Below are 21759 nucleotides of genomic sequence, written 5' to 3' on the forward strand. Positions count from 1 at the left end.
GATTAAATTAGGCCTTTTAGGTTTGTTTTAAATTGAATTGAATTGAAACTCTATTAGGTGTGAATTAGGTCTTTTAGGTCTGATTTACTAGTATTTAGTTCCGGTATTATCTTTTTTTTTTTTTACTGATTGTGTTGGTTTTTTAAGAAGTTTAATTAAAATGGAAAACTAGTTGTTATATTTTTAATCAAATTAAATTTCTTAAAATTCTAATTAGGATTAACTGCTCAAGATTAAATGTTTAGTCCTTTGTTCAATTAAATAATTTAATTTTAATTTTGTTTTATTTTATTTTATTTTTAACTTTATACATTTCTGATTTTTTGAAGTCTAAAAGATTTTTGTTAGGGATCAAGCATAAATTTTCGTTTCTCAAATCCATACTTGTGGGGGCAATTGTTTGCACCATAAATATTTTTTGGTTTTTAATTATTTTTAATATATTTGGCTACGTCTAAGTATATTTTTCCAAAGTGGACATCAAGGGAAACTTGAAGTAAACTTAGGGGAATCAATAGCCAATTAATATTTTAACATATATTTTTGAGGCAATTGAAAAGCAGGAAAAATAGAAAGCGTGAAAATCAGTTTCATCGTGGAACTCAAAGTGGAGCGGTTACTCAATGTGGTGGAGAACATGGATTAGTGGAAAGAAGCAGGAAGTTACCTCCAAAGTCTATTAAAGGAAGAACTCACGATGGAGAAAGCCCAATCAACCAACTCAACAAACCCAAGCAAAAACTCTAGCAAATTATCCTTAGACTTCAGCATCTTTAGATTCCTCAGTTGTTCCCTTAGTTTCAATTTTCAGATCTAAAGTTCATTCATTTCCCAGTACATTTTCATTTTATTTGTTGTTCAATCGTTTCTGTAAGGTCGGTATCGTTTTGATAATCGAATCTTTGGAATTTTACGGTCTCTTTTATTCCATACAATCGTTTTGATAATTAGAAGTTAGAAAGCGCACTCAATTTCATTCCATAGTTTGATAATACTATAATTATCTGGCACGCCCGCAATTTCCCACAAAAGAGCCAAACAATATCAAACACAGATGAGAATTGAAGAGAATTGCATAAAAACTGAGGAAGACAGCGGAAAGATGAAACACAGAAAGAATATAGTCGGCAGAATTTGAGAGAGGTAGGCTAGGGTTTAAGTGTTTAGCTCTAAGTAATATATGTCAGGTTATCCTAATTCTATGTGAATGAGGGAGATAATTGTATGCGAAGGAGGGAGGAAGAAAAACAACAGCGACAATGACCGGAGGAGGGACGATAGATCTGACACATTGGAAGCTGGATTTTAGAAAGAGAATGCGAAGCGGAAACAGGAGCAGTAGCTCTGATACCATATTGAATATACAATAGAGATATAATAGAAAAGATATAATGTTTAATGAATTTCCCTCGATTAGGGTTGATCATAGAACCTTGTATATATATAGTAAATTATACGAGTTAGAGTTTAACTAGGATTGTCAATGCCTAATATAGATAAACATAAACACTAGTTATTAGATAACTCTAAACAAGCCTATTAGCTATCCGTTAGTATCTGATGATAGCTATAGAGATAATTAACAATAATTATCTCTAACAACAGCAACTCCGAGAAACTACTGGGATACCTTTCGGGTTAAGTTTTCGTAATATTCAGAAGTTGGACACGCGTATCTATCAGGGAAACCCGTACATTTCGTAGACAAAAAACGATTGGATTTCATTTCAGGAAAAAAATATAGGTAAATAGAGCAATTATGATTGATAGTTATTTCAAGGGAAATAGAGTAGAAATATCCAAAAGAGTATGTCGATCTCTATGTGCAACAAAAATAAAATCTGAGATAAACCAAAAGACAGAGACGAAAGCTTTCATTGTTTTATCTTTTTTTCTCAAAACGTTTTTTTGAGATTATTTATATTTCATTTATTTAATAATTACGTTGATATAAGAGTTTTATAATTTCTTTTATATACGTTTATTTAGTTACATTACAAAAATTCAAATATAAAAATATATTTTTAATATTTATAAATGTGTCACAATATTTTTAATATTTATATGTTCCACGTTTTCGTGTTCTATGTTTTATAAAAAAGACGTTTTTCGTATCCGTGTCAGATACCATATTCGTATCTAGGCAACATAGGCTGTTGGAAAAAAACTGATTTTCCAAAATGCTACTATTTTTATTAAAAAAAAGCTACTTTTCATGGTGACTAATCAAAGATCTAACTTTCATTTTTAAAGTGAAAAACAAACATGAAGAGAAATGTAATAAACAAACACCCCTTTAGTGTGATTTAAAAAACATGAAGATATATTTAACTGTTAATTTGATATATAGGTATAGATTACGTTATCTTTTTATTTAGTTCTATTCTCTTCTTTATTATAATACAATTAATTAGTTTTCTTGCCCATTAAAACCTTATATTTGTTTTTCATCGACCATTCTATGACTCCTGAATTCTATGGCTCATGTAATATATACAAACTAAAATTAATTGAATATTCACAATACTTTAAACACTATAGTTAAAATAATATTGATACATGTCAGTGTTCGAAATATTGTGGATATTCAATTACTTTTAATTTGCATATATTGCATGAGCAATGAAATTTAGTAGTCATGGAATCATTTTTGAAAAATGAATATAAGATTTTAATGGATAAGAATACTAATTAATTGTATTAGAATAAATAAAAATATATGATTAATTTAATTATGACGTTTAGCTTAAATTGTATATATTTTGTAAAACGTTAAGCTTAAATTCGTATTATTTTGTAAACGTTAAGCCTATATTGGTGCTATTTTGTACGTGAGACCTAAATTGATGCTATATTGTAAACGTTAAGCCTAAATTGATATTATGTTATAAACGTTAAGCTTGGTGCTATTTTGAACGTTGAGCCTAAATTGGTACTTCTCCAAAAACCTTAGACCTATTTTGGTGCTTTATCCCTGTATATATATTAACCCTAAATAATATATTATATAAACTCACCGTTTACAAATAATCTGATCTGCGCCGTTTTTATCGCCTCCTGTTCTTCTTCCCGAAAACAAAATTCTTCTTGCTTGCAATTACTTGAATCCATCGTCCACAACAAGCTCTAACTCGAGGCGTAAAAAATCCTACTTGCTTGATTTGAATTAAGGTCAGTTCTTTTACTTTACTTTAAACTGAATTGAAATTTTAGGGTTTGCCATTGGAGATGTTTTAAACTGATGTTTGAAATAATTATGCCAGTTCATTTTATTTGATATTCGTTAAACCGGCCGTGTCAGATATATTAAGAACCCTAATATTTGTTTGTCGCCAGAAAGGTATATGTATTAATATGTACTGATACAGGCACGTGGTGAAGCTCTTAGCCTGTTGATTGAGAGTTTATCACTGTTAGAGTTCATAGGTTCGAATAACATGGATGGAGTGGGTTGAGGGATTTTTCTTTAATATTTGTTTAATGTAAGTCTCAGCGGGGACGCGTAATGCGACCGGGCCGCCCTTTTTTTTTTATTTGTTTAATGTAAGTGCACATAACTTTAAAAAAAAAATTGTACTGATATAGGCACAAAGATATTGCAAAAAGATTGTAGAACACAACCAAGAATCACCATAGGCCTAAATATCCAACAGGATCTCTTCTTCAAGATTACATCAAGACCTTGAACTAAGACGCTGCTGAACCATCAGATTTGGCCATGGAGTTTAATCAGAATAAAAGAAAGAGAAAGGAAATGTTTCAGAGTAGTAGTGGAGAAGTTAGAGGAGAGGTGATCAATCTGGATAATGAAGAAAGCATTGGAGGAGAATTAAATGGGAATGATGATATTTTTTATGAAGCTACTGATATTGTTTCATTTCATTCAGAAAATAAGGTCTATACACTCTCTGAGGCACCTCACCTGACAGCAGATGTGGTTCAGGTCGATACACCTTCAATTCTTTCCGTCAAGAATGCACTCAGATCATTCTTGTTATCAGCAAATCCAAATGATGTAGGCCTTATGATAACTCAAGCTAACAACATCTTTGCATTTCTTCAAGGCCTCAATGCTGATTATCTATCTTTCTATAACTACGTCCGTGCCTACATTCGTCATTGTTTAGAATTGTATGCTGCAGACCAGGAGGTGAATAAATGCAAGCCATCTGAAAAGTCTGTATCTCACTATGATCAACTTGTTCAACAATCAATTGAAGCAAAAAAAGTTGTTTCTGATACTGATAAGGATTTAGTTAAGCTCAAAATGTACATGGTTCCTCTGGAAGCTCATGTTTCTGATTTAAAAGTGTTGCTGGAGAAGTCTGAGTCAGAACTCAGTGAAATGAAAACAGATTTCATAAATCTGGTAGCTAAGAAGAGACAGAAAATTCAAGTAATTGCAGCGCTTGATGCTGAATTGAAGGCAACTGCTAAAATTGATGAACAAGCCCGGAGCAAGATTAGAGAAAGCGTTGCTCGCCAAAAGAAAGCAAGAACGTGTATGGAGAAGGCTAGAAATCAACTACAGGCTCTCTAGAAATTATTGTACTGATGTTGTGAATTCCTCACATCTTTAGAACTAAGGAATATGTCTTAGTTGTTAAAATGTATTTTTCCATGAGAGATATGCGTTTATTTAATTAATTTAGTCTTAAATATTGTTGGATCAAATAAATAAACTTTCACAGTTATAGAGGAAGAGTATAATTGCTGGAAGAAAATTCTCTTATCTTACTATTTCTATTCATAGGTATTTATACATTACAGACATGATTATTGGTAAATGACATAACTCTTTGTAAATACAAATGACTCCTTATGAAACAATGCATCTCTTGATACGCTTGGAATACAATAAACCAAATTAAAGACTATTAATTATAAGTTAATTATTTCAACAAATATTGTACCTTATCATATACTAGTCTAATTGGAACAGAATCTTCTTAGCCCATATTATACTTTAAGGTTAGAGCATTGATCCCAAATTTGAAGCTTCTGCAGTACAATATACAGAGCCTCCAAAGGGTATATTTGTGTATTGTTAATAATTACGAGGATATATTGAGTGTTTATTTGATATAGGTAGGCGGCAGATGAGACGGAGGTGATGTGAGAGCATTTTTTGTGTCATTTGAAAAATATGAGAAAATTTTTGACGGTTTATTTGATATAGGGTATATGTGACAACACGAACAAATACAATGGTATATATATTACACTTTTGTGTATTTGCACTTAGGATTGTTAGAATACAGATCTAATTGGTCATTTATGCATTTATTATCATCTATCTTGTTTTTCAACTTCTGGTTCATCATCAAATTTTAGCTTGCCTCTGCTAATAGTTATTAAAGGTGCGCCTTATGGAAGCCTTCATGGCACCAGGTAAGGCGTAATTTGGAAAAGGTTATTGCTTGGGCTTCAGAGCCTAAGTCAAGGCGCGTCTTAGTAACATATATTGTTTTCACTAGAGTTTTATTTTACTATTTTATGTAAATAAACTATTAATTAATCTCAACCACTAATCTATTTTAAATAAACTCAATCTTAACTCCGAATCTAAATAAGAATATCAAGAGATAAATATAGAAAAATTATTAAAGAGGGATTAAGAGTTGAGTAATGTAAAGAATAGTCTCCACTCAAATAGAACCTGCGACACACAGACACGTTAAGTATATGAGGTTTTGTCTTGTTTGCGTAGTCATAAGTGTCTTTTTAGTTTATACTATAACTAGTAATATAGTATTAGCGATATTGATATCAAATATTGATATGCTTTAACTAGTAATGGATTTATATATACATATATTTTGCGCCTTGTGTTATTTAGGTGTGCCTCTTGCGTTGAGCCATGAGCTTCTGCTCCGGAATCCTTTAACAGGCGCATGTGCCTTTAACGACTATGGATAAAAGTAACAGAGGTTTGTATCCCCTCTTTACCGTGCTGCATATATGTCTCATAACTTTAGGAAGAAAAAAAACATAATTAAGCCGTTGAACTTTACTTGTTTTAAAGATCAATCACCTAATCAATTTTTTTTCCACATAGAGTCCTTAATCATTTATTTTGTTATGGATCCAACCCTTGTTTAACTTTTTCGTTGAGTTTGGACGGCACGCATCAGTAGGGCGATTTGGTCTATTGCCGTGGACAAATAAAATAAGAGTTATTGACTAGGATAGATAGAGATTACAAAATAAAAAGAAATTATAGAAATCAATTTCTAGTAGATTCTTCCGAGCTCAATCTTCTCATCTTCCATTTCTAGCAGGTTCTTCCAACCGCGATTTCCAGCTTGAAAGAATCTAGTACAAATCCATTTCTGTAATTTCTTTTTACTTTTTACTTTCTCTCTCCTAGTTAAGAAAGTTATTTTTTTATGTGTCTATAGGGAAGTGAAAATATCCATGTCAACAAGCTGAATCCCCCAAAAGCTTGTGTCGCCTAAACTCGACCCAAAAGTTAAATAATGGCTGAATCATAACAGATTCAACGATCAATAGCTCAATGTAAAAATAATTGATCAGGGACTTATTGCAAGGTTTATGGGTTTAATTATGCTTTCTACCTTAACTTTATCTTAATCTTCATGGTTCCACATGGGTAATCATCAATGTTGTTATTCTCAGTGTTTAAAGCATTACTCACATAAAAATTATCAATTAGAAATCAGAGAACATGGATGTTCATTTTCGAAGATGTGGACAAAGGAGGTATTCCCAGTACTGCTCTATTTACAATCCTAAAGGTTTTTAGGAGCAGGCAATTAAGCCTCCAAGGAGAGGAAGATTTGTTTTTTTTTTTTTGGCAACAATGATAATTAGGGGATCTCTATTTACTGTTTTTAATTTAAATACCAATTTTCAAGATAGTTAGTGTCAGGAACAACAAAATATTCTAACCAAAGATGCTGCTGTATTTTAAAAGTGTAATTTCATCTTGGAAAATTTACATAGAAACTCATTTTTAAAAATTATTAAGTAATAATTTTAATTATGTTAAATTAAATAAATTATTATTTTTAATATATTTTAAGGACTAGGGTTTATTTAGAATTAAGTTCGTAGTAGTATGATTTAGTTGTAATTTTATATCTATCTATGATGTTCATGTAAAAAAACGCCATCATCTTTATAAGTGGGGATGATATCCAAATTTAGCATCGTTTTTAGAAAGTGCATATTTATTTCTAATGTACGAAATAGTAAAATTTTACTCCTAACATTTTCAAAAAACATCAATTTTACTCTAAACATTTCAAGCAATATCAATATTAGTTATCCCTAACGAAAAGTTTGACATAGTCGGTGTATCATTGTTTGAACCGTTATTTGGTTGTCACATTGGACGCCTTAAACATTAACTATGGTTAAACTAGTTTTCACCAAAAATCAAACGAGGCAAATTGCAAGAGTTTCAACAAAAAAAAGGAGAATGTTCATACTGGTGGCATCTTTGTAATAGTTAGACAACTGTACAATTTTTTAGTAATTAGTAGTTTTAACTTTTTCTTAGGACATCCTTAGCATGGTTTTGATTGATGAAGTCATGCGCGAGTAGTCTCTTATGCATGGTTTGATGTAGTGGACGGTGCAAGCAAGCCGTGCAACATAAAATTAAGCAATTGGGGTAAATTTCTAGCTAAGTTTTTTTTAGATCTAGATGACATGAGGTCTTAGTTGCAAACAAGATCTAGTTGACATGAATTTAACTTAGAACTAACCATGCATATAGTTATATGTCAAACAAATTTGAGATGCACAAGAGTGAGAAAGAACTTCTCATATCTTGATTGTTAGTTGATCCTTAGGGCACGAAAGTGTTTAAGGATGATCTTCTGAGCTTAATGCTGCTATGGAATATGTTTAATACAAAGAACTTTGGTTAAACATATTAGTAGTGAAGTGTCCTCGAGTTAAAACTAACTAATGGAATATATCTAATATAAAGATATAATTAATCCTCTATATAAAGATGAAACCTATTTCGAGATTCGATGTTGCATGACTGCACATGTCTTAAACATAACATGTGTAGCTTTTAATAGTATTATTATCGCAGTTGTGAATTGCTAGATAGATCTAGTTGTTATGATTTATTCTGTTTGTTAGCATTAGAATCAATGAAATGAACTTAATGAAGAATCCCCTGCCCGAACAGCTTACTTGTGGACGCCAAACCCGTGCTATGGATTTTTTTAGCTTAGGCTGTGTCCTCTACTTCTGCATAACTGATGATTTATTTTTTCGCTTGTTAAGCCCTGATCCCGAATCAAGGTAAAGTATGCTCTTAATTCTCATATCTTGATCATGCTACCTTTGTAGCATAGTGTCACTACCATGTGTTGAAAAGCAAAACTCTGCACAAAACTTCAAACATACCGAGTTTGAGCATGATTTTGAGGCTCGATTCGCAAACGAGCCGAGCTTGAGCACAGAGAAATTTAACTCGAAAGCTCACGAGCATGTTCGGTTATAAGCTCATGAACATATCGGGTTGTAATATTCATGAACATGCTCATGAGCAAGCTCGGTTTGATATTTTTTTAATAATAATATTTCTATAAAGAGGGAAATGTAAAACTATGTAGTTTTGTGTGAAACTTTAGTTTTTTTAGGTTTTAAAACTACGTAGTTTTGTCAAATGAGATTGAAACCCATGCGGCTTCATGCCTCCCTCATCCTCACTTGAGTCACCTCTCAGACCTTAGTCCAACTCTCAGTCTCTTGAGGTTGTTCATGATTGAAGTTCATGGACAAAATTAAAGAGCTGATCGCGAGCACTTTCACGATTATATGATTTCTTAACGGACCGGGAACCAACATGAGGTCGAGCTCGAGCTCATCCATTTTTTGCCGAGCCGAGCATGAGCAAGTTAAAGCTTGACTCGGCTGAATCACTACCTTAGTTAGATTAGGAATCTTGTGAGAAATGGATCGGAGTTAGTGGAATTTGCCCTTATGAAAATCTAATTGAAGTTTGGAAGTTGTTTATTTGAGAAGTAGTTACTTGTTTATTAGGTAATGAAACCTCAACCATTCATTTTGCATCAAATGTTTGAGATTATTAACATGACCTCTCAAGTCGGTTTTCAACTTGAGAGGAACCTAATCTGTTTATCTTCTTATGTCGTCAGACCGGGATTATTAATGATGTGGACATCCTAACTGGGATCACTGATCACGCGCGCCCTGACGGATCCTCAAACATCAGGCCCACGGAGGTTGTACCTAGGAGGGCGGATTCCCAGGACATACAAGCGGGGCGGATCTAGGAGTACGCCAGGAGGCGTATCAACATCTACCCTGGGCGGATCTCTAGGTTTACTTCCTCCCGAAGTAATTCACCAATAACCCTGACAATCCGTACATGTACCATTGTACTGATTGTCGGGGCGTATCACCTATTTTACCCTTTTATGGATAGCCTTATTGGAACCCTAGTAGGGGTAGTCCTTGTCTTTTATTATCATTAGGAGGATGTATTTAAACCCTCATTTTGTAAGGATGTAATAACTTTTTATCAATCAAAATCATTCTCTTTGAGAACCTAAGGTTTATACCTTGTTTATTGGGATCCACTCCTTCTAGTTTAGCTAAAGAAGAACCTCTTTGTTGGTGTACGATTAAAACCTCCATTTATCGCTTTCAATCTGTATCAGTTGGTATCAGAGCCGATCGTTTCCTGACCCGAAACTTCTTTTGGCAATGGTTCAACCCCGACAACCGCAAGATTCCATGGAAACCAGTGACCGGAGGTATGAGGAGCTGAGGGAGCACCTCGCGGAGCAGATCCAAGCCAGCCATGAGCGGCAGAGGCAAACCGACCAATGGTTCCTAGAGCTAGCCACCTCCCTAGAAAACTTCAAACTGGAGGTTCTGGCTCTAATCCGACCAACCGCGGGAGGATCAACCCAGAGAAAGGAAGGAGTCCCTGAACAACAGCTTCCACAAATTTGTCCTAGGGATCCTGAGGTAAGAAGACCCAACTTTGTCCTTGTGCATAACGCTGATAGTGATAGTGATGACTTTGAGGGTATCGGGAATGATGATACCGTTAGAACTATGAGATGTTGGGCCTATTGACAACCGACGTGTGGAGGTTGCTAGAGTATACCCAGGTCTAGGAAACTTTGATAGAGATGATGCCTTTAAGCTAAAAATAGACTTACCATCTTTTGGAGGCAAACTTGATATAGAGGGATTCTTAGACTGGTTATCGGAAGTTGAACGTTTCTTTGAGTATGATGGGATTCCTGATGAGAGGAAGGTGAGGCTGGTGGCGTATCACCTGAAGGGTGGCGCATCAGTTTGGTGGGATCAGATGAGGGAAGAAAGAAGAAGAGGGGGCAGAGATCCGATTAGATCTTGGCTACGGATGAAGGCGATGTTGAGGGAGCGGTTCTTACCGCCGGATTATGAATAGTATATTTACAGTTCCTACAGGGGATGCTCTCAAGGGACCCGAAGTGTCCATGAGTATACCTCCGAGTTCTTGAGGCTTTCAGCAAGGGCCAACTTGTCAGAAACTGAAAGCCAAAAGACCTCTAGGTATCTAGAAGGGTTGAGATACAACATCCAGGATCGTATTGGCGCATATATGGTGGTTCGGGTACAAGATGCCAGGAATTTAGCCCTCAAGGCTGAATCCCAACTAACCGGGAGATCCAGGAGATCCGCCACGACTGAGTATACACCTGGAGGAAGAGATAGCGTGAAGTCTTATGACAAAGGCAAGCAGGTGGCGAGTCCCAGTGGGGCCAAGGTCAACAGTGTGGGAAGGGGATCTGTCGGAGATACTAGGCCGTACAAGGAAGCACCTATACCACCTAAGAACAACAATTCGTATGCGAGGCCAGCACCTTTCAAATGTTTTCGGTGCAATGAGCCAGGCCATAGATCCAACGAGTGTCCTAGGAGGAAGAGCGCCAACATGGTGGAGAGGTATGAAGATGACTACGACGAAGGGGATGAAGTATTTTGTGAACCCTTAGGGGAAGATGATGATGAGGCGGATGAAGAGAGGTACGCCATTCATGTGGTACGACGTTTGTTAGTCTCCAGCCGGATAGAGGGGGATCAGAGGCACCGACTATTCAGGACCCGCTGTCTTGTGAAAGGTGGGCGATGTAATGTGATAATAGATAGTGGGAGCCAAGAGAACATTGTGAGCAGCAACGCCGTTCGGAAATTCGGGTTGTTGGCGGAGGCGCATCCCGACCCTTATAGGGTGGGATGGATCAAAAACGTGGGTGAACTTAGGGTGACCCAAAGATGCAGGGTACCTATTGTGATTGGTGATTACAGTGATGAAGTCTGTTGTGATGTGGTCGATATGGATGCCTGCCACCTATTGTTGGGCCGACCCTGGCAGTTTGATAACGACGCCACCCACGCAGGAAGAGAGAACACTTACAGATTTGTGAAGAATGGGGTGAAGTTCCTACTTACGCCAATGATGAGAGAGCCAAATATCGACGAGAAGTCTACCTTGGTAGTCTGTCCTACACACAAATCATTTGTCAGTGAATGTGAAGAGAGCCAGATGGTGTATGTGGTAATGGTTAAGGCGAATCACGAATCCGCCCAAAGGGGCGAAAGGGAGATGCCGACTGAAGTGACCCGCCTAATTGGCGAATATCAAGATATGTTCCCTGAAGGGCTGCCGAGTGGGTTACCACCTTTGAGGGACATCCAACATCATATCGATCTTGTGCCCGGGGCTAGTTTACCAAGCCTCCCTCATTATCGGATGAGTCCAAAGGAAAATGACATCATGAGACAGAAAGTGGAAGAGCTCATTGAGATGAGATACGTTAGAGAAAGTATGAGTCCATACGCCGTCCCAGCCCTACTTACGCCCAAGAAGGATGGATCTTGGCGGATGTGTGTGGACAGCAGAGCTATCAACAAGATCACTATCAAGTATAAGTTCCCTATTCCAAGGCTGGATGATATGCTAGACCAGCTTGGCGGATCCCGAGTTTTCTCCAAGATTGATCTCTGGAGCGGTTATCATCAGATACGAATTCGATTTGGGGATGAGTGGAAGACCGCCTTCAAAACCAGAGATGGATTGTATGAGTGGTTAGTTATGCCATTTGGGATGACTAACGCCCCCAATACTTTCATGAGGCTGATGAATCAGGTACTTCGCCCGGTGATTGGAAAATTTGTAGTTGTGTATTTTGATGACATCCTGATTCATAGCGAGACCTTGGTGGAGCATGTGGAGCACTTACGGGTAGTGTTTGACCTATTAAGGAAACACCAGTTATACGCCAACACTAAGAAGTGTGACTTCGTCATGGAAAGCCTGGTTTTCCTTGGGTTCGTGGTTAGTGGCGATGGGGTCCAAGTTGATGGGGAAAAGGTAAGAGCCATCCGAGAATAGCCTACTTCGAGGAACGTAGGGGATATCAGGAGTTTTCATGGGCTAGCAACATTTTATCGCTGATTCATCAAGAACTTCAGTTCCATAGTGGCCCCGTTGACGGAATGTTTGAAGAAGGGAAGGGGGTTCGAGTGGACGGATGCCCAAGAGAAGAGCTTCGCCCTGATCAAAGAAAAGTTGAGTACATCGCCTGTGCTGGCGTATCCCAATTTTGATAAATTGTTCGAAGTTGAGTGTGATGCCAGTGGAGTTGGGATTGGTGGAGTCTTGATGCAAGAAAAGAGGCCCATTGCATATTTCAGTGAGAAGCTCTATGAGGCACGGCAAAAGTGGGCCACGTATGATCAAGAGTTTTATGCTGTAGTGAGGGCGTTGAAAGTGTGGGAACATTACTTGGTGGGGAAAGAATCCATCCTCTACATTGACCATCAAGCTCTCAAGTACCTGGGAAGTCAGATGCAACTTCGAAGCTCCATGCATGCCCGGTGGTCCGCCTTCATAGATAAGTTCCCCTATAAACTTATCCATAAGGCTGGAAAACAGAACAAAGTGGCGGACGCCTTGAGTCGAAGGCTGTCACTCATAAAGACAGTAAACCTGGAAACCGATTGTTTTGAACACATCCGTGGAGAATACTTGGCGGATCCTGATTTTGGCAGTATCTGGAAAAAGTGTCAGCACCAGCATGAGGATGGGACGTATCATCTGATGGATGAATATCTCATGAGGGGCAACCAACTTTGCTTACCCTGCACTTCCATCCGCGAGAAGGTTGTTCGTGATCTATCAGGCGGATCCCTGGGAGGGCATTTTGGGCGAGACAAGACATATGAAGCAGTGAGTTCCCGTTATTTCTGGCCAAAGATGAGGAGAGATGTTGCCTACTTAGTAGAATGATGCTAAATTTGTCAGACCGCCAAGGGACGCAATACAAATGCTGGCTTGCAGCTACCTTTGCCTGTGCCAGAGACCATATAGGAGGATCTGTCCATAGACTTTGTCCTAGGGTTAGCCAGAACTCAGAGAGGCATGGATTCCATCTTTATCGTGGTTGATCGGTTTTCAAAGAAGGCCCAATTCATACTATGTCGCAAGACTAATGATGCCTCAGCGACTGCTAAGCTATTTTTCAAAGAGATTGTCAGGCTCACTACAACAAATCACTACTTGCGCCACAAATCATGCCACATGAATTCAAAATTTGTGGCATATTTTCATTTAGCCACGGGAAAAAAAGCTTTCATCATAAAGTGTAGATTACTTGATTTATTTATGCCACAGGTAATTGTTTTTCATGGCAAACATATACTTATGCCACGAATTTTGCCACGATAATTTTTTTTTCGTGGCTAAATTTATTTGTGCTACGGTAAAATACCCGTGGCATAAAATTACTTATGCTAAAGACAATTTATTTCTTATTAAGAAAATTACTTATTTTAAATTTAATTCAACATACTATTAGTTTTAATATATTAATTTTTTTGTCTTTATTCTTCTATGTATGTAATGTGGCGGGAAGAGAAAAATTACTTTGCTCCAAAAGTTTCATAACCTAGCCACCCCCAATCTCTATACTCTTGCTAACCCTAACCCACCGTTTCTCTCTGTACTCTTCCCCAATTTCTCAAGTTCTGGTATCTTTGAAATTCCTTTGTGCCAAAAGGTTAATTAACTGTCAGGTTTCGATCGAGTGTTTTGAGTTTTTAATTGTTGAGAAATTTAGAACTAATTCGAATTGGTTGGTTCTTAAGACATTTTTCAATTTTAGTTTAAGGTAGAGCTCAATTTTACTTACGTATGTGTCTTCCTCCACTGATTACTTAAATATTTATCTCTGTTTTTCTTGATTATTTGGGTTGTTCCAGGGAAATAGAAAGGATTACAAGATTCTCAAGCCTCTGCAACTCTTCATCTTTCCTTCTTTGCCCTAAGAATATTCTGATTATTTCTTCTCCATTGTTGCTTTCCAAACTTCTGCTGTAAGTTTTATCAACTCAATGGAATATCTAGTTATATATAATGTATATTCTTTTACTAATCCTGCAAAATTTTAACTAGTTTCAATTTAGAATTTTGATATAAAATCATTTATAATTATGTGAAATTGTACAACTTATATAATTAGATGATTAATTGGTTAATATGGTCCTTATTCTTGACTTGCAAGATCAATTTGATTCAAAATATTCTTTTTTTATCAGTTTAGATCACACAACCTGTAATTTTATGATATGTGTCAATTTAGACTAGTTCAATGAAAACAAAAAAAATGTTAAATTGATAGGTAAACTACATTTTGGAGAAAATGTGAAGTTGAAATCCATAATAAAGAGAGAAAACTGTATTAAAATTGGGAAATGGAGATAGCGAGAAATTTGTGGAAATGAAGGTGGGAAGTAGCAATGCGGGATACATGAAATGAAATTGAGTAATTTCTTTGGCAAATTTTGGTTTTAATTATGTATTATATATTCTATTGTGTTCTTATGCTTTCTTATTATTCTGTGAGTATGGAAATTGTTGAGAATTTGATGGAGACTGTAAGAACTTCTGCTTTTATTGACCAGGGACAATGATTTTTTTGCTCTTCAACGACATGAAGGTGTAAGCCAACTGTAAACATAGTATTTCTTTCTCAAGTACTGAATTACTGCTTACATTTAATTTACATGATGTTGGTCTCTTTATTAGAATAAATGGTAATCTAGTAAGTTGAGATCAAATTTGGAGGCTAGTATCAATGGTGATGAAGCGTAGAAATGAATTTGGAGATACATATCCCCCCAAGAATGTATGTAGTTTCTTGGTATACATTATGGATTTCAATTGAATTTTTCCTTTAGTTTTAAGTTGCAGTACAAATATTTCACTTATTTCATATATTTTATTTCAGAGGTTCCTTTGGGGAAGCTTGGCAAGATTTAATCCTTAGCATCTTAATTATAGCTGCCATAGCATCACTCGCATTGGGAATTAAAACTGAGGTGTGTTTGGTTTCCTTAAGTAAGTTCAATTTTTTCAAGCTTTATAAGCCCTGTGAAAGTTTCACAGAGCAATGTTTCTGAGAACTTTGCCATTGTAATAATACGTTTACACATTAATGCTCTTGAGTTTACCTATGGTTTGAGATGCAAGGCTATATTAGAATAAGTTTTATGGGCTAAAAGGTAATAGTAAAGTTCTCATCATAAAAATGTTACACGCAAATTTCAAGCGGGAAAAGATTATCTTCTAGTGATATAATGACAGGAAGATCTCTGTGGTCAATTTTCTTGCAGATGAAAAACATTGAATGTAATTAATAATGATAATATGGTCTTTAGTCCACACATATTAGATATAAATATCTCTTTCTTTGCTTCATTCTTTTGATCATTCTTCTATTCTCCTCTTATATTGCTTATTAAATTATCCAGAGGAATTTCTATAAGATGCTTAAAATGATAAAATTACTATGTCGTTACCTGCTCAACCTCGGGAAAGGTTTTTGGCTTCTTTTAAATTTTATCACTCTCTCTTCGACACTTATGTACTCTCGTAGGCATAGAATTGTCTGCTCCTGCGTGTTTAATATACTGATACTGAACCTTCATTTTCCTTAATTAATTGTTAAGCCTATAAAATTGAGTTTTAAATATACTAGCCTTTTTTTCAAACAAGTTGTATTTCATGGTATTTTAGTAGCTAATGATATTCACGTTGTAATCCTTCCATGATTGAATTTGTGCTATAGTGATTGTTTGATCATGCTTCCATCATTAAATATAAGATGTAAAGGATTACTTACATTGTTTGATTATGCTTTCCTAGATATTGTCCTTGAACTTCTTTAATTTCTTTGAATTGATATTCTTATCTGATTATCTTGTTCTCAACTTGAAGTTATTCCAATAATCCAATTCCTATGTTTCTTGGTCGTGGATGGAAAATAGTTGGACGTCAGTTATTTGCAGCCTGAGTCTAGCTTATGATTGTTAACGAATTATCCTCTTTTCATTAAACCAGATACCGACAGGGATTATACGTTGGCAACTATGATATGCATTGGTCATACATCTGGAGTATTTGTAGAAGATATTGGGAAAGGATGGAAAGTCGAATAGAGTTTTATTTGTCGCACGTTCTTCAGAGGGAAGAGTTAAAGCTTATATTGGGGCCGTTATTTCTGGTTTGCCTACTAACTGGATGTATTATGCCTTGTCCTGCAAACCAGATTTACGTCCTCTCCTAAAAAATTGTAAGACCTTGTTAAATTTGGTTTTTTTTTTTGCTTTGATATCATATTTTTTTTATGGCATTACACTTATTTGTTTCTCTAAACTAAAGCTTTAAAGTCATTTAGGACCATAAACTATCAAAATCATCAAAATCATCAATCAGGTCTCTGAACTAAGCAAAAATCATCAATTGAGTCCCGATCATATCCTAAAACCAGAAACTGTGACTATTTGATATAAACTATAATAATCTGTGTGTTGGTTCAAAATGAGTTTGGGGAATAGGGTCTAAAACTGTTTAACTGATTAAATTTCGATAAGAACTCAATTGATGATTTTTGTTTAGAATAGATACTCAATTGATGATTTTTACTTAGTTCAACGATTTGATTCATGATTTTGATAGTTGAAGGTCCTAATTGACTTTGAAACTTTAGGTTAAGGAGTCAAATGGGTATTATACTTTTTTAATTGTTGTCATTCTCAGTTATTATTTCTTTTCGTTGACTCCAATCTGATTTCATTGTAAATTATTTTTACTTAGAACTTTTTGCCAAGTTGGTCATCTGATTTAATGTTTCCAGGACCAGGAGAACATTTCCTCTCATTTTTTTAATTCTACTTTAAAGTTTCCCATTATTAGGCGGTGCTTCTCTTGACAAAAAAAGTGGTATGCAATAGCCATGTTAGCCATTCAGCTTGCCTGACAATACAATTGTCAATAAAATTTGAGTACCATGTTATTTTTAGTCATATTATTACAAAATAAACTTTTTTTTCTTAATAGATAGTTGCTTGGGTGCAAACATCAACAATGAGCCGGTGGATGAGAGAAACATTGTAACTTCATTATATTCAACTTTACGGGTTTTGTCAATGTTATTCTACAATTTGTATTGGATACATTTGCTTTAGATTTAGAGTTTCTTGATGTATATATTTTTTAATAATTGAGAGATTTATTTATGTGTTATTAGCTGTGAGTTTATTTGTTGGATGACAATGTGATATTTATTTAATAATTATTCAATTTTTGATGGTTAACCTTTTGGACTTTGTTTATTTTCTATTCTTTAATTTTTATTGATTTTCATTGTAGCTCTTTTCAATCCAAATGTTCATATAATAATAATAATAATTAAAGAAATTAAAAATTTAAAAACAAATTACTAAAAATTTGATGAATTTTGTGACGATTATGCTCACGGATATAAGGTATCTAGCCACGAGTGTTTTATTTTTTTCCACAGTTACGCTCGTGGCTAAACAATATTGATTGTCACGGGCCACTACGTCTTGCCACGAGATTGTACTCTTGCCACGATTTTATCTGTGGCAAAGGCATATGATTAGCCACGGATTTTACAGTGGCATAAAAACCAATTTATGCCACAACCATGTTTTTCCCGTGGCAACTACCTAGCCACACTCACTTGCGCCACGGGAGTATCTAATATGAATTTTCGTGGCTAAATAGTATAGCCACAGAAATATTATACTTGTGCCACGATTTTAACCGTGGCGCAAGTGCTGATTTGTTGTAGTGGCTACATGGCGTGCCTAAGAGCATTGTCTCGGATCGTGATACGAAGTTCCTCAGTCACTTCTGGCGGACGTTGTGGGCTCTGTTTGATACGTCTCTGAAGTTTAGTACCACCGCCCACCATCAAACAGACGGACAGACAGAGGTGGTCAATAGAACTTTGGAAAACTTACTGCGCAGCAAATGTAAGTGTCGCGCCCGTGCCCCCGGATCGCGAACTTTATATCTTCGAATGTGGCTCCCGCTCTACTGGTTTGATAACGGTGCTAGACAGTCCCTCTAAGGAGACTGATCTAATGGATTTTCGAGTCGCCACCAATCAGTTTGACGGTTTGATTGGACACCGATTTGATTTGAAATTGACTCTTTCGGGTAAGTTCGGATGAGGTATTGGTCTGCGATGATTTTAGGTTCGGTTTCCGATTACGTGTAGGGAAGAGATATAATCTCACCCTACCCCGCCCGATAAATCGATACTGTCGTATTTCTGCATGCTTGTTTTATGCGTTTGTGTTTGATATTGCTTTAGAGAATTGCTGATTCACTCAAACCTTTCCTTGATGCTCATGAAGTCTTTTGGATTCACGAACATATATAGAGTTATAACATAACCCTATCCCGCAGTCTGAGAGGGTTCTTAATGTATGACGATATCAACCATCTTACTCGGGTTAAATCTTTTCGGTCGTGATCTGAGCTTCATAACCATGTACACGGTTATGACATAACCTTGTATAGAGGGTTTAATACATTTGGGAGGATATTACCCTTATTTTGTGTAATTTTATTATTTTATATTTACCATGCATACGACTATTACATAACCATATGCATTGGGTAATAGAAGAGGTTACTATTATTTGTGCACATTTTGTCATTTCGTACATACCATACATATGATTATGACATAACCATATGCATTGGGTAATAGAGGATGTGACTATTATTCGTGCACGTTTTATCATTTCGTACTTACCATATATATGATTATGACATAACCCTATGCATTGGGTAATAGAGGATGTGACTATTATTCGTGCACGTTTTATCATTTTACATTTACCGTGCATACGATTATGACATAACCTTATGCATTGGGTAATAGAAGTAATTGGGAGTTCGTGAGTGACCTATATCGTTTAGGAGTACGAATCACGTCGTCCTTAATTTTAAAATGACATTTGAGAAGCTAAAAGGATATTTGGATTAAGCTACAAATTTAAGCCAATGGGATCAGGTCAACAAGCGGGATTTATCTATAAACTAACTTAGACTATAAACAGTTAAAATCAATCTAAACTAAAAGAGAAATAAATAGATTCAAATAGCTAATTAACTAACAACTAGTAGACTATATTAAGTTAAACTATCTTAAGTTAAATGAAACTAGAATTAAACCTTAACAATTATAGCTAGGTAATTAAAATGGATAAGTGAAATCTTATTAATAGAGAAGAAAACAAATGGGCTTTAAATTAACAGGGATGGTTTTAAGGGATGGGTCGGCCCTGAGTTGGATTCGGATCCAAAACCCTTGACCCGGTTCACCCTCATCACTTCACGATTTAGGGATTCCAAATTCCTATCTCTGGACACTCGACCTTCTCCCTTCTTCAGCCTTCATCATCTTCTCACCGGCGGCTGTTTTCGAGTCAGAGCAGCAGGGAGTGAACAGTGTCCTCCGCATCAGACCAGCGTCGGATTGATTCCGGCAGGATTTCTTATTCCGCTTCTTTATAGGTGAGTTTCTGCATTCCCTTTCTCTGCTGTAACTTGACTTACTTCGTTTGATTTCTTGCGAGGTCTAAATTAAGGTCTTTTTGGTTCAGAGACTTAAATATAGATTACAGGCACATCCCAAACAGAGAAAGGCGTCCGCAGCAACAGGACGTTTGGTTTCGCTTTCTGTGGTTCCTGCTAGGGGTCTCATCTCCCTTATCGGTAAGTTTCTGTAACCTCACCTCACTTCATTCGTTTTTGTTTAAGGCTTAAATTAAGGTCCTTTTTTTTCTGGTTCAGAGGTTTAATGCGGATTACAGGCATATCATATATTATTTTATTTTTTCTATGATTCCTAGCCAAACTTGATCTACTGACTGTGATTTTGGGCATGTTTATACTTGTTTTTCTGGAATTGTATGTACATGGCTGTGGTTCCTTGGTTTTTGTGTTTTTTGGGTATTTCGATTATCTTATGGATTGGAATGCATTTAACAGGGGAAAGGTATTGCTAAGGTTGAGGTTGTGGTTGAGGGATCCTTACCATTTGTTAGGTCCTAACCTTCTCAATAGGCATATTCAGCAGGATTTCATTTTAGGATTGGTGATTTTACTTGGTGTTCTTACTAGCTGGGATTTTAAACGATGCCAGTATATAAGACTACATTTTTTCAATCCTAGGATGATTTAACTCCGAGCAAATAAATAAATGGGAGCTAGTAAAGATTTAAATCAAATATTGTGCAGATGACAAAGCCTTTAGACAGGAAACATGATAAATAGGCTAAACATTCAAAATGTACTGCAACTTAAAAATGAAAATGAAACTGCAAAAGCGGAATTGTATTACATTGCCAACCTTACAAAGCGGTACCAACTTCGAGTTTGGAACTCCTTAACAGGAGTATTGCTTTCCAATTACAAATAGAACAGACCAGATCACCTAAAGCTAGAACTCTCTCTACTACAATTTTAATTGATTTTGCCTCTCTTTTTTTGCTTTTTCTGCTTCTTCCTTTTTTATGTTTCTGCTCTTTTCTTTTGCTCTAATGTTTTTTCTCTTTTTTGCTAATTTTCTTCCTCTCTTCTCTTTTTTCGCCTCCTCTTTTTCCAGGTCCAGTTTCATCCATTTATAGATACCCAGGGAATTCTGTGATTGAGAAAGGTTGTCTTGTGTTTATCTCTTTGTGATGAACTGTCTTGTCTTCTGCATTGTGCAGTGGCTGTGTAGTGGATGTGTTCTGCTGCATTAGACAGTGGCTGGTGGTGCAGTGCATTGGCTGCCTAAATTCGGCTCTTTCTTCTTTTGGACTCAAGTCAAGCACAGATTTGTCTTCCTCTCCTTTTGGACTCAAGTCAAGTAATGCATGCAGTGGCTGTTTAACTGTGTCCCTTGTAAATGGTGGAGAATTTTGTTTTTTTTTTTCTGTCTTAGAATTCTTGAATTGAAGGTTGGCTTGGCTGCTTGTATTTCAGTTGGCTGTGTCTGTAAAACATTGAAATTAGTTTTTGTAAATAAAAGCATTTTATTTTGTTCCATTATTTTTAATACCCCAATCTTATTTACTTGTCATAAGTTGATTCAGGGAGTTTATATTCTAAACATAATTTACAAACAAAAATCATTTTTAAAGCAATTATATACAACTTTAAGAATTATTTTTGTAAGAAACTTTATATTTAGACCATAAGGATTCCTAAGTATAACTTTAGAACAAATAAATTAAAATTAGAGCATCAAAGTCCAACTATTTAGACGGGAATTGAATTTAATTGACGAATTATATTTGAGACTACAAATTTAAAAACTTAGAATATCATAAATTATGTCTCAAATATAATTTAATACATTAGGAAATATAGTTTTATTCCAA

At 35.8% G+C, this 21759-nt stretch overlaps 1 long non-coding RNA gene across 1 annotated transcript; it reads left to right on the forward strand.

Annotated features, from left to right (window-relative positions):
* Positions 1-19704: 19704 nt before the first annotated feature.
* Positions 19705-21424, forward strand: LOC136216786 (uncharacterized). Its single transcript, XR_010683379.1, has 3 exons — positions 19705-19906; positions 19996-20107; positions 21000-21424. It is a non-coding gene; the product is annotated as an uncharacterized lncRNA (long non-coding RNA).
* The last annotated feature ends 335 nt before the right edge of the window (positions 21425-21759 follow it).

The sequence above is a fragment of the Euphorbia lathyris genome, chromosome 2 (genome assembly GCF_963576675.1).
Source record: "Euphorbia lathyris chromosome 2, ddEupLath1.1, whole genome shotgun sequence".
Taxonomy (NCBI): domain Eukaryota; kingdom Viridiplantae; phylum Streptophyta; class Magnoliopsida; order Malpighiales; family Euphorbiaceae; genus Euphorbia; species Euphorbia lathyris.